The following is a 14,671-nucleotide window of genomic DNA, read 5'->3' as shown; positions in this document are numbered from 1 at the left end:
CCACAACTGTCTACTTTGCAGTGGATTCTGCCACCAAGGGAAAGGTCATTATGAGCCTGTACTTTCTTCTCGTTAGTGTGTTCCAAAATAATTAACAGAAGTTGTTCAGCAGATGGTTCCCTTTCTGTCAGCAAGTACCTACAGTTTAATGGGTTATGCTGGATTCCTCACCGTGAGTGGGTGAGGCTGGAAGGAAAATTAAAATGTATGATCTTTGATCCACCCACTTGTAATTAGTTCTTAGGGTTTTACATAATAGAAAATATAAAGGAGGTGGGAGAGGGGAAATGAAATCATTATAAACCAAGAGATCATCAGCAGCCATGTAAAGCTGTGATTACGTTATCCAACGACATCTCATCGCTGCACAGGCATGGAGTTGTAATTGTTTCAGCTGGGGATTTGAAGATTTACTAATTGTATGTTTTTCAGTGTCCTAGTCTGGAGATTCGGCAGGAAACCACAATAAAAATAGGACATGCTTGTGTTTGTAAACTGAAAATGATGATCCCTTCGTGCCCTTGCAGCAGCCAGAGGCCCAAGCAAGAGATGAGCAAACAGCCAAGCTCTTTGCTGCAATCGGGGAGAAAAAGCACCCTTGCCCCAGGAGTTTACATTGTCAGCAAACACAGACTGGTCAGGAACTGGGATTGCTAACTTCATTTACAAAAGGAAAACCAAAACTCACATCAAGAATTTAAGGGCTGCCTCTTCAAAAAGCCTGAAACAGTTTCCATTCCATTAAAAGCACTGGGGTTTAGGCAGCTGCAAACTTTCACCTCCCTCCAGCCCCAACGGGATCAAGTTCACCTGAGCTCAGCTGTGAGGTCCAGAGCCCTCTGCTGCAACGAGGAGAGGGTCTGAGTCACCCCACAGAGACTGCGCCTCTCCATCACCTCTGGCTGCAGAAGGAAGCCTCTGTAGAAGACATCACACGGACAGAAACACTCCAGTTTCCATGGAAAAATAATAAAAATTAGCCCATCCTAATTATTATTGTTGGCATTTCTTCTATTCTTAGCTCCACTGTCACAGGGCTTAGGAGCGTCCAATGTGACAGGCCATTGCCCAACTTCTGTGCATTTTTTCCTAACCCTGTCTCAAAAGAGACTTTAAAGGAGGTTTTTCAGGAGGTCTATGAGGTACCTATGTACAGGGGTTTGGTTCTTCCTCCAAGCATGGGAGAGAGCACAAAATCCAGCACACATGCAATGAAGGCGAACATCAGGGACCTGTGCAAAGGTTCTTGATACTGGTTGGGAATCAGAGAATCATAGAATGATTTGGGTTGGAAGGGATCTTGAAGATCATCTTGTTCCAACCCCATTCCATGGGCAGGGACAACTCCCACTAGACCAGGTTGCTCAAAACCCCATCCAGCCTGGTCTTGAACACTTCCAGGAAGTGACAACTGACATGAGAATAGGACAAGGAAGAAAAAGGACCGGTACAACTGAGATGAAGAACCATCTAGGAAGTGCACTGGTGGCATGATATGGTGAAAGCCACATGCTGGGACGGTTACCTTTGCAGGAGCTTTCTAGGCAGGTAGCAGCGGTTGCAATAGGCAGAGACAACATTGCAGCAACATTGAGATAGGAAGAGCTTGAACAAAGTTGTAGCTCCACTGATGGACAGAAGAAAACATATCTTTAAGGTGTGCTGCAGAAAGCACCAGTAGGTGTTAGCTGTAGGTATAAGAAGGGCTTGTAGGTACAGATTCTCCAGAGCTGCAATGTGAGGAGAAAGCTCTATGTGAAGAGATGAGGTCAGACGCACTGCTCCAGGGCAAGATACAGAGCTGGGAGAGGACAGGGACACAAGACACCACCATGGGGAATGTTGCAAGAGGAGGATGTGTTGACTGTGATGGTGGTGGGCTCAGAGTGGGGTTTTTAGAGGTTTTGACAAGCCCAGTCTGTGGCCAAGCCTCAGGCTTGGCTCCCGCTGATGGACAGTGAATAAGACAAGCAGCAAGCCATGCTGAAAAGGTTGTGTTCTTAACGAAGGTGTGAGTCTGTTCACATTGACTGCAAAGACTTTGTAGCTACCCAAACGCCACTAATGGGACTGGAGATTGCAGAGAACCAAGGAAATGTAGAGGGACATTTGGGATCTTTGCGCTGAGGATGTAGTTAACTAATGAGCATGTCTTTGACATTGTCCTCTGTAGCTACAATTTGAAGACAATGCTTTTCTTTTGTTTCTGGGAGAAAAAAAAATATCCCTTAGGGAGCTGTGGCATTGTTAAAAAAAATACAAAAATTGAAAAGGCTTTTTACTGAAAAAGTAAAACTAATTTAACTCTTGCGATCATGCCTTCAGAAAAGAGGACGTTGGGAACAATGCTGAGGGTGCTGAGCTTACTGAAGCTGCAGAAATAACCACAGGACTTCATTCAGTATAAAAGGAAGAAGCGGTAACACATATGTATGGTTTCACGGAGCTGAGAAATGAGAGCCCCGAATAAAACATCAGCACAGGGCAGACAAGACAGGCAAATCAAAGCAACTCTGGTAATATGGTTTGGAAAAATCTGAGTAAAAGCCTTTTTTGGACAAAGTGCTCTCTACAAGAGGCACTGCAAGCAAGAGGCGGTCATGTACTTGATCCTGAGCATGTCCTGGGCTCTCCATACTCACAAGGAGCTCTTGCCTCCATTGCTTTCTCCTCCGAGCGCATGTGAGCTGTTTCTTCTCAAAAATCAGCTCACTCTTCAGTCAAAAGTGTCTAATAGCGTGACTGGTCTTCCAGCAGTGTCCCTTGTCATGCACAAACCCAGACCCTCGGATCCTCAGGCCACAAACCTCTGTGCCTGGAGATGAAGGAACAAGCCATTAACTTCTATATGGAGTCAAAGCCACTAGAGGGAGTCGATGTGTTTGCATGGTTCATACATCCATTCCTCTTCTCTTTCTCACTCTTCCCCTCTGAAGAGACCAGGAACAGAAAGGGAGGAAAACACACGGGGAAATTACTCAACTCCCACGGTGTACACCACAGTAGCTCCACTGACTTCAGCATTTCCAGTGAGTGGGATTGCTCTGGGTTTCCAGTGGTGTAACTCAGCAGAAAATGGTGTCTTGGAGCCCCCAGGAACATTTATGTATGCCACAAGATCCTCCAGGAGAAGCAAGGGAAAAACAAGAGTCAAAAAAAAAGTTGGATAGTGGAGGTGGTGGAAGGAATATGCATAAGCTACAGGGAAAGGCTGGAGGAACCGTGTTGGTTTGGTTTAGAGAGGAGAAGGCTGCAGTAAGGGACAAAGCAATGGACTTGCTGTAAAGAAAAGGCTGTTTTAGAATCATCAGGCCTTGCTTGTTCTCCATGGCCAGTGTGGGAGGATGGGCTGATGGTTCACGCCTTCCATCTCAGGATCCAGAAAGACTCACCCTTACATCACTGCAGGAAGCTGAGGTACAAAACCTCTCGAGATCCCTCAGCCCTGCACTTCCGTGAGTTGTTGCACTGTGTACCACAACCCAAAGGCAAGGAAGCATGTACCAAAGGTGGGGGCGTGTAGTTGTCTATGATCGTCCCTACAGCCAGCCCTTCAGTGCTCCCTTTTGGAATGAGCACTGTTATTAACACCTTTGGGACTGACATGTCTTCCAGAAGGGAAACTTGGCTGCTTTTCTTTGAGCTAAGCAACCACGACTCTGTAAATGGGATTTTAAAAGCTTAAGTTTTGCAGGCTCAAGCAAGACCAGTGGGACTCTGAGACAGAGGCAGCCCTTCCTATAGTCCAGCCTAGACTATCAACACATCCTGTGTCCTCTGCAGGTTGTCTACAACAGATGATGGTGAAAAGGTGGTAGCTGGAGGTTTCGTTTATGAGCATCCAAATAAGGGTCTGGAAGCAGGACTGCGCCTTTCCTTACTATAAATATTAATTAATCTAATTGCTTTGTTTTTACGAAGGGAATTCAAGCCATTCAGGGAAGAGATGTCAGGAATGTCCTTGTGACAAATGGGGTTTTCATCAGAAAAGGACAAGTCCAAACTGAATTTCCTGGAGGAATGTACCAGTTTCTACCGATTTTTTTTTTCTTGAGAAAAGTTGCTTGGGTCTAGCTCAATATTTCTCATGAGTTACAGGCTGTCCTGAAGAGCCCTTCAGAGGGACTCAGGCAATGCTCTTTGCCTGACATCTGGAGGAACATCTACTGCTCCCCTTGTCAAGGCTCAGCTGATGTGTAACAATTCACAGTAATCTAAATGTGCATCTAAGCTCCTCCCAAAAAACTATAAGTCCCCTTGCAAGTCACACCTTAAGTCCCTTTTTCAGACACGCCATAATAAAGATGAATAAAATACAACCAGTAGAAACAGAGTTAGTAAAAAACAAGGAGAGGAAATTGCAATAAACTTCTTTTTTCTTCTTTTTTTTTTTCATTCAAATTAAACATTCTGTCAAAACTAAGTGTCACAGACACTTCAACACCACAGTAGCATCATCCCTCTGTTCCCACCAGTGGCCTTGCTCTGTAAGCATGCTGTGGTTGGACTAACATATTTGATTTGAAGTGATATGGGACCTACCACACTGAGCTCTCCACCCATAAATGGTCATTCTAGTTTTAATACAAATAAGTAAATCTGAAATGCAAATTCACTGATCTTCCTCAGTGGGATCTGTGCTTCTGGTTTGCTTAAGCAGATTTTCTTTTGAGAGACCTTTCTACAGCTTTATCTTTCTATCTGAAAGCTTCCGCGTTTGCCTGGATGCTGGCACGACAGAGTGACTGCACTCAAAGTTCCCCAAATAAAGTACTGACAAATTTATTGTCTGCAATAATATTTTCCTACCTCTGTGAGGTGGGTTGAACCTATTCCACTTTCCCCTTAGTAAAAAACAACACTGATGGCAGTAATTTATGTTTTGGTCAAGGCCAAGAGGACTAATTAGAGCGTATTAAGCTGAACCGTGCAGGCAGTTCCTGCTCTTCTCCCTGGTACAGATCCCGCATGCCACACGCATCCTCCCATCGATGTTCATGAATGGCTGTTCATGGGCTGGAAAGAGCATTTTGTTAACAGATATTTGTGCGGTTCCTTAGTAGGAACTTCCACTGTTTCCGGGATTCCTTAATCATTTCCCTAACAACCACGGATAACAAACGTGACCTTCTCATGAAAAATGGGGCTAGGTCTATAAACATGTTATTAAGAATAAATGAAGCTTTTAGTAGAAGGGGTTAGTTGGGGGTCTTTGCTAGGCAGTTAGCCCCTGGAAACTTGAATGTAAATAGAAAACAATTAAAACGGGAGCCCCAAAGGATACTGCACTCAGCCAGGAAGGCTGTAATTAGATTTCTGCTGCTGTTAATCGCTTCTAAAGTGAGTCATCATAAATTACAAACGTGTTCAGAATCCTCCCAGAGCATGGTCTGAAAAGCCTTCTTCTCTGAGATGGCTTGGGAAAGGAGGAGAGGGAGAAAGGGGGAAAGGAATGGGAGGAGAGGAGAGGAGAGGAGAGGAGAGGAGAGGAGAGGAGAGGAGAGGAGAGGAGAGGAGAGGAGAGGAGAGGAGAGGAGAGGAGAGGAGAGGAGAGGAGAGGAGAGGAGAGGAGAGGAGAGGAGAGGAGAGGAGAGGAGAGGAGGGAAGGGAAGGGAAGGGAAGGGAAGGGAAGGGAAGGGAAGAGAAGAGAAGAGAAGAGAAGAGAAGAGAAGAGAAGAGAAGAGAAGAGTTGAGGTTTTTTCCTTCCTTCCTTCTCTTTCCTGCTCTTCCACGTGTATCAGTCAGGCTTCTAAATTAATGTTGGAACGAGAGGCTTAGGCTAAACCAAATCCCAGTGTTGCTTTTTTTTCTTTAAACACATACACACGCACACACACACACACGCATAGTTAGTTAAATGAAGAAAATGTATCTCCAAACATCATATTTAATTTCATTAGCTACTGTTGCTTTCTTGGAATCCGCTTATAGCACATGAAGATAAACATTCTCCGAGTGATAAGGGCGTGTTTATAAACTTTGTTTGGGATGAAAGAAGCCCTAGCTGGTGTGTTTTTATAGTAGGGTTAATGGTGCTTTACTAATCCTTTGCCTGTGACCAAGAAACACAGACATCTTGACTTTCCTGTGAGATGCGGATGCGTTTTCCTCCTTCCCGAGTCCCTCAGCGTGGAGCTGGAAGACAATGCACCACCCCCAGGCTCTGCGAGGGTGAATTGCGAAGCAGCAGCATCGCATTCCTGGGACTTCACCACTAGACACTCAATGTTCCCGGATGGCAGAATTAATTCAACACATTGTTATTTTACAGTTTGGCTTTGTTTTGGGGGGCCTTTTTTTTTTTTTTTTTTTAAGAAAACCACCACAGCAAACGCTCTGCAGCCTCCGAACTCTCATGCAGGTAAAGCACCCGGCACATCCACCCGGGACCTCTGGTATGGTGTCTGTTGGAGGATTTCAGCCAAATATGAGACCTGTTGGACAGGGAAGGTTCCAGCCTTATTTTTGTTGAATCTGCCACTTCACCTACACCCCTCTCCCCGGCACCCCGCCACGCACACAAGTCATCGCCCACGGCCGCACTGCCCTCAGCTTCCTTAGCCACATCCTTTTGGCTGCTCTGCTTCAGCTCCTCGCTGGTAAGCTGAATTGGAGGCTTCCTCCCCCCCACCAGTCCCTCCGCGTGGTGTAAAACCCAACCTTCCCAAAAGGTCAGGGCTTTCTGTTTTTCCAACCTTCTGTTTCGAATTTAAGAGACAATGGCTCGCAGGGAGCTGAGCGGGGGTAATATGCCGCAGTGCTGAGTCACAGGAGTCCAAGCTGAATTTTCTGTTAACGCTGAAACACGGCCCTAATTATGATATTATACAGAATTATTCTCCAACCAAAAAATGCCACAATGTTGAGAGAAACGGAGCGCTAGTGCCCTTGCACATCCACCACCAGACCACCTAAATGCCGTGGGCTAAGAAAGACTCCAAACATCTGCTTCCATAAGTAACGTACTGGTGGTCGCGCTTTTCATAACAGTTGATGTTGCACGTCTCTGCGACACCTACAAGCAGCGCTTTCAGCCCCCCTCGCTGCCAATGTATGTGGGGGACCCCCCTACACCCTCTCCCTGGCTTGAAGACATAGTTACTGTGGTTGGGCTGCTAGCAGGACTGGCCCAGGAGGAGATGCTGGCCCTCACTGGGTCCTTGACTTTTCTACCAGCTCTCCAGCTCAACATCATGTTAGAGTTCAGAAATTTTATTTCTAGGGGAAGCCATGGAAGGAGCCAAGGATTCATGTGGATGCCAGAAATGAGAGTAATAAAAAGCAATCCAAAGGCCTACCTCTGGGGCATTAATGTCCCTCATGAACTGATGGTGATGGGAGGACAATTCTGTAGGTATAGATTAGTCTAGATTTTCCTCATGCAAGGTGTCCTTCTTCCCTCTCAGGCTGCTCTCAGCATCAGGATCCTATGAAAGCACATAGCTGTTGTAGCCCACAGTTCTAACTTGCCTCTCCCTGCTATGAAAAATAGTAGCCCAGACTGCCCCCCCTTTACAAAATAACCCCCAGTCTAGCTATAGGCTGCAATGAAGCAACCACCACTCTCTCCAGACATCCCCCTCCTCCAGACTCGTCTCAGCACACAGCTGTTTCTCAGATCAGTGATGGATGGATGGATATACCAGGAGGTGTGATTCTCCCTCCATGATCTGTCAAAAGCTAATACTGAAATACGTCTAATGGGAAACACTCAAGAAAAAAACCAAATAAACATGAGCTGGAAAAAAAGCAATGGGCCATCCTTTACCTTCATCAGACCTAGCCCCAACCCTTCCTCTTCCAACCAGAACCCATACCTGCAACGTTAATGCACTCTCTCTAGGTAAGGAGTAGGCAGGACCGTTTCAGTACAGTGACATTTCTCAGAGCGGTTGTCTCAGGCCACCTCAGTTGCTAAAGCATCTGGCCTTGCCTGAGAAATGGCTGCCTGGCTATATGCTGCTCTGATTTTCTCTCCAATCCTCAACCGACTGTACCCATTTTTCCAGGCTCGTTAAGACTTGTGCTGCAATGACAGAACATCACGCTTCTAGCAGGGTGCTGTGACACTGCCAGTAGCAGAGTCCAGATGACGAGAGAGGTCCACCTAGCCATGGGGAAGAGCAACCACAGGTATCTCTGGCAAATTCAAGTCCTTTGCAGAAATGAAAAGGTTTTCAGCCACATTTATTACTTTATTTTAGTGACTTCCCTGAGAAAGGTTTGGAGCAAAGCATGGGATACTGCCCATGGCATCATTTCATAACAAATATGGGCTTTTTAATGTGCCACTTGTTGCTGTGCAACCAGAGTCCCTCTCTTTCTCTCTCTGGAGGCCTCATCCTCTCTCACCAGCTGGAGGCAATGCGTGTTCGTATCGCCATAGCCCCCAGAGCATCTAAACCTTTTGCTTTGGAGCAACGTCCTGCAGGAACACGGCCAGCCCAGAGGAGACTGTGAGAAATTCTGTCCTCTGGAGAGTCCTGTTTATTTTAAGCAAAACAGCTAGTTTACATGCTGGCCTTTTAAGCAAAATACTCTGGTTCATTCTGCCCTGGATTTAGTTATGTAACCAAATCGCTATGTTTTTTAAATAATCTAAATGGAATTTGTAATGTCACCTCCCAAGGGAAAGGGCCCGATTCTGGTTTTACAGCTAAAGCCTTCACACAGGTGAGGCTTCATCAACTTCAATGCACTTCTGCTTGAAGACTGCATTATTTATCTCTGCCTTGCACCCAGGACAACTGAGGCATGGACAAATGGAAGTGAATAGACCCAAGCTATTGAGAAAAAGAAGGTCAGAGCCAGGACCTGATGCAACACTCCTGAGCCCTGGGCTGTCTGCTCACTGGCATCGCCTCCTGCCATGGCAAGGCGTTGGGAACAATCCAGGGGGACTTGAACGCTGCCAGCCTCTGGCAGTGTGACATTCCCAGGAGATGGTAGACTTAGCCTCTGACTGAGCCAAATTACCCTGAGTCTTGGCCCATGTCTTCTTGCCTTCCACATCAGTGCCAGACCTTGTCCCTAAGCTGTGCCACCTGGCAGAAGGTGGCCTGTGGCTTAGAAGTGTGATGTGTCTGGTTTAAACCCCATTATGGAAGGTGTGTATCTTGGGACTGAGACACCCTGGGGAGTGGGGCTTGGACACTGGTGTCAGGAGAAGTGACATCAAACCCAATAGCTGTTGGCAAAAGTTACACGATGTGATACAGTGAGGTACAAGTGTCTGAATTTGCCCTTTCAAGTTGTCTTTCAAGCTGCACCGTGCATTTCTCCCTGCCTCACACAAGTTCCCTCAGAGCTGGCCAGGTCTTGGCGTGCAGGGATGAGTTTCTTCATAGCTTTCCCATGCGGTGCTCAGGTCTGATTTCATCCTGGAGGGCATTGATCTTAAAAGGACAGACCAACCTTTTTCACAAAGCCAAAATCAAGAGTTTGGAAGGTTGAAGTATATTTTTGGTAACCTATTCTACAGGCGTGTGGATCGTGGCCATATTATAATCTTCGGCATTTTTGTTAGTTCACCCCTGGTAACTCAATACGGGTGGACTATAGCCATGTACTTATTGGGGGACCTGTGTCCTTGGCTCCTACCTTGGGGCTGATACACAGAAATGGTTGTGAGTCCTCTTCAGGTGTTATCTATTGAAGCCACTCTTTTGACCAAAGGTCATTATTTTTGCTTACTACTGGAGACCAATGTCATATTGTCTGCCTCCGTTCTTTTTTTTTCCAACCCAGACCAAGGTCTGCTGTGACTTACAGTTGCCACTGTCTGGGTAAACCAGAACACAATATTTCTGGAAAACTTGCTTTTGTGAGATTTCCAACCCAAATTAATGAGTTGTGGAGAAACACAGCCTTTGATGTATGTACAAATGGCATGAAGCTCTCAGCCTTCTTGAACTCAAAGAACTCCTAATCCTCAATCCCTTCCCTGCAATTAGAGCGAGGGCAGTTGGTGCTCTCCACACACCATATGACCAGTAATGCCGTGTTTTGGCTTGGAAGCATCTATGCTAGCAAGGAGCTGCCATGTAAGAAGTCCAGCCTAAGTCATGTGTGGTTAGCAGCAGCTCTGAATTTTTGCAGTGCCTATTTATACAATTTGGATTGACTTTGAATCCTACAGCTTAATTTCTTTTCTGTCACAGTACCGTGCAAAGGAGTGAAGCCCCAATCTTGTAACCAATCCTTACACTGTCAGTGCAGGATCCAAGGCTAAATTTCTTGTAGATATGTATGAGTCCTGACATGGCAGATGGCTCTATCCTGTATTGAATTATGGAGCATATTGTAACACACTTAGTTGCTTGATAGACCTTAATTATACCACAGGAGGGAGCTTGTATGGTTTAGCCTGAAAGTATGCTCCTAACCAACTTCCAGTCTCCAAAATTTATCAAATATCTATTAATATCACTGTAGAAGTTGATTATTTTAGGTGACTTGCATATAAATAGGAAATAAATATAAAATCTTGGGGTGGAAAAATTGCCAAGCTGGTTTTGAAGCCCTGCGTTCTTGTCCAGTATGTACTTCTTTATTTATAATAACACTCAACGTGAATGTTGTGGTTCATTTCCTCTCGGACAGCATGGTGGGGTTCTTCTCTCTCTTCCCCCTAGGAGCCAGTGTTGACCTCAGCAGGATGAACCCTGCTGCAAGCCTTCCCTCTCAACCCTCTCTCTTCACCCTCCATCCAGGGACACAAGGTGGTTGGCAGGTAAAAATGGGGGTGTCCTCACCAGTGGTCACCTTGGTCTTCCTCTTTCCATGCCCTAAAGCACAAAGGACGCCTCTTAGCTTCCACCCACACCACTGTGGCAGAGGACTCGGGGAACAGAGGATTTGGGGTGCCCCGTACTGAGCCTGGTGCTGTAAGAGACCTGTCATCTCCTGTCCCCCTCATGGGTAAGCTCACCACCCTGGCCCGTTCTTCCTTTGCCTTGCTTGGCCATGTTCCTCAAGGCCCGTGTGCTTTGGCTGCCACTCTCTGAGCTCTCTGGTTCTCAACCCCGGAGTTATTTCAGGCAGTGCTGCACGGTTTTCCTTCCAAGGGCTTATGAAACGCTCTTCTGGGACTCTTCACCTGACTCATTGTTTCCTCTGCCACCCCATGCTGGGAAGCACCGCCGTGCTGATGACTTCTTTGGGAAGCTCCTGAGGGGAAGAGAGCAAGAGTAGCCAAGCAGAGCCTTTAACCCACGGGTTTATCTCCCTGGGCTCAGAAGAGTGAGGCTGGGTGGGGTTTTTTTTGTCTTTTTCTTTTCTTTTCAGCAGTCCCTCTGCTTTAGCTCCTTCTCGCTTTGAAGAGATTTGCTCTCACTTAGCTGACACCCGAACTCACACTTTGGACATCTCGCGGGCCAGACTAAAGTGCTACAATACGGACCGCTCCATACTTAGCAGGACACGCCAAATTGCTAAATGCCGTATAACCACACCCATCATCAAAGGCCCATACGCTCCCATTTCATCCGCTCAATTACAAACCACAGAAAATGACTTTGTTTTAGTCAATGGCAAACAGCCTGACATGGAAGCCACCCACCTTCAAAGCCCTTTTGTTTGTTTGTTCGCTATCTTACTCAGGCTGGCTTTTCCCGCCACCTTCTCGCTCCTTCTGTCAGAGCAGCCACTTATAAATGCGGGCACGCTTTTCATTTCATCTATTTTTTTTTCCTGAAATTTCAATTTCTGCCTCATGATTTTCAGTTGGAAGCAAGGAAAGGGCAGTCTTGGTGCAGACAGAATTAACCCTTTTTCTTCTTCACTGATGGTCTGCATTTTTTCCCGTCCACTATTTTTATTTTAAGAAACTTGTTTCCCCTGAAACTCTCAAACAAATTATTTCTCAGCCTTGAGGACGTTGATTTCAGAGTATGAATGAGTATGGTCCCAAATCTAGAAACTCTTTCCTGTCTAACATATTCTTCTTCCTTCTCAATTGCTCCTCTGCTTATAAATCACAGTATCTCTGATAAAGAGGACAACAAATTCTTCTGCTGAGAGTCAGACAAGGACCCGTCTATATGTTAATAAACACAGGCGGCACATAGACTTCTTATGACCTCTATCTACTCTCTTTTAGCCCAGCTTCTTATGGAAACAAGGCCCTGTTTGATGAGATTATGTGTCCATCTGCCCATCACTCCTCACCAATTACTGTGGAATTCCCTGGCCGTTTTTGGTTGGGCTTGATGAAGTCTTCAAGATGTTAAGTTCCTACAAGGTCAGCGAAAAAATAAAAGGGTGGCCAGAAAGAAAAGTTGAAGCAGGAGATCAACTCTTATGAAACATCATCAAATCCACATGGGCATTCACATTAAAATCACAAACCCATAGGAAACCAAGATTTATTAATCCCATCGCTGGTGGAACAGCTCAGACTTTCTTTCCATTTCTGTTTTTGTTTGTTTGCTTGCTTGTTTGTACATTTGCTAAAACAAATAACTCACTCTGGTGGAGCACTACAAACTTCACAGATCCAACCCAAACACAGTTCTGGCTACAAACACTCAGGAATTTGGGAGTCTTCCATCCAGACCCACATCCAAATCAAGCCAGCTGAGACCCATAAGGAGCAACACGGGCAAGGACCAACTTGTCTGAGTCTGCTCTGACTTTGGTGTCCCTGCTCTGTGGAGAGCCTGGATACACCCATCTTGCTTTTCTGTTAGATGCTGCAGATCCAACTGTATGGCACGGATAAGGTCATACCTGGAATATTACGTCCAGTTTTGGGCATCCCCTCAGTTCATGAGGGATATTGAGAAACTGGGAGGGCTACCAGCATGGCTTTATCAGGGCTTCTTCTCAGTCAGGGCAGACATTATAACAAGAGGCAATCACCTTGAAGCTCAGGGGGTTCATATTCAACATTAAGAGAAATGCCTTCATTAGAAACTGGTGCACCACTGGGACAGGTCACCTGGGATGTGGTGGCAATCCCCATCCTTGGAGGTTTTCAAGGGTCAGCTAAAGTCATGGATGATGTGATCCCATTCCACGCAGAACCTACAGACCTCCAGAGATCCCTTCCCACCAATATTGTTGTGATTCTGGGGACATACTTTCTTTGGGTTTTTTTTTTATATCGCTTTGTCTTCAAGGAGGGGAAAAAAAGTTTGGCTGGATTGGCTCCGTAAAACCTCCACCTCCATCTGCAAATGCTGTCATTCTGTGACTGGATTTTTCAGGTCACAAAATACCTGTTTCTTGGATAAAGAAGGCACCAGAGGCCAATCTTCTGCTTGACCTTTCTTGGCACGATAGCCAAGAACATCACTGGTTTTTTTCTGTCTTCCTTGTGTGTTGTCACAGCTTCATTTATAAGTGTGTGTTCAGAGATCACAGTATCCCAACTTGCAGCAATCAAGAGCTGGGTGCATCACCCCTGTTAACAAGATTTATTAGTTCAAGAGAAAGAACAGGACTCGTGTGGATCCTGCTACCTGCCCTGTCACAGGCTGGTCCTTAGCACTGAATTTAAAGTGGAGGGAAAGGCCCCAAATCATCTCTCAGCTCAGAATAACATTTTCAGCTCATCAGTCTAACTTTTCACACAACAACTCCGGTCCCATCACTAAGGCATGAGACCATGTTTAACAGAAATCTTTGTGCATAATATCAATGAAGCCTTGAAAAGCACAAACAGTCACAAGCAAAATACCCCAAAGCGCCCATGAAGACTGAGTTTCCCTTCCCTTTTAGTACGACACCAAAACTATCTAGGAGCGTGGAAACTGTGGATACCCCACTGAGCCCATCTACGTCCATCAGTGCCTGATCTTGGGAAGGTCCCTAGATCCATTTTGGAAAAATCTTCCCACATTGACAGGTCAAGGCAACAACAGCATGGATGTTGTATGATCTGTAAACCCAGATCTCCGCTCCATACATGGGCACAGAGGCCTTCAGCTCTGATGAATAATCACCATATTTTTCTCTCTTACCTAACAAAATAAGCAAATAGCCCAAGGGTCACCTATGAGCAATTACTCCGTACATTCTTATGATTTGCGAGGCAGACAGATAAAAAATCTGAAGTTAGAAAGGACTACATATTCTCAGATTCAGAATATAAATTTCATTTAAAGTCAGTTTGCGATTGTTAAAGACTCAGATTCATTAACTAGCTTGTTTGAATATTGTCATGAAAATCTAAGCTTTATTGAGTGCTAAAAGCCTTAAAAAAGATGGAAACATATGAAAATAAAAGGATAAATTCCCTGCCACCACCACCACTCCAAGTGCAAAAGAGAACCAAACCATAACAATGGGCTCATTACAAATGCTCCATCATTTTGTAATAACCAAGCACTTAAAATGTTCTTGGTAGCTGCTCTGAGGATGCCATTTTTTTCATTATGAGTTGTATTTAGTACATAATTTATAGCTGGCAGGACAGGGATAATCCTGCAGTGTGAATGCGCTGCGAGACTGCTGTAATTACACCAGGGCTGTGGTTATGGGCTTTGTGGAACTGATACTTCTTTTTAATTGTGGAGATGATGAGATCAAATCCAACACCGTGTATCATGGTGGCAGGTTTGTGGCTGTAACCCTAGCTGCCAGCTGGCTTCCTGGTCATCTGCTCTCCTTCCAGGAGCCTACAGATGATGGGAAGTTTGCAGAAACGAGGACTGCAGGCTCAAAGTCC

Source organism: Numenius arquata, chromosome 6, assembly GCF_964106895.1.
Source record: "Numenius arquata chromosome 6, bNumArq3.hap1.1, whole genome shotgun sequence".
Taxonomy (NCBI): domain Eukaryota; kingdom Metazoa; phylum Chordata; class Aves; order Charadriiformes; family Scolopacidae; genus Numenius; species Numenius arquata.
Note: the sequence above shows the minus strand (reverse complement) of the source record.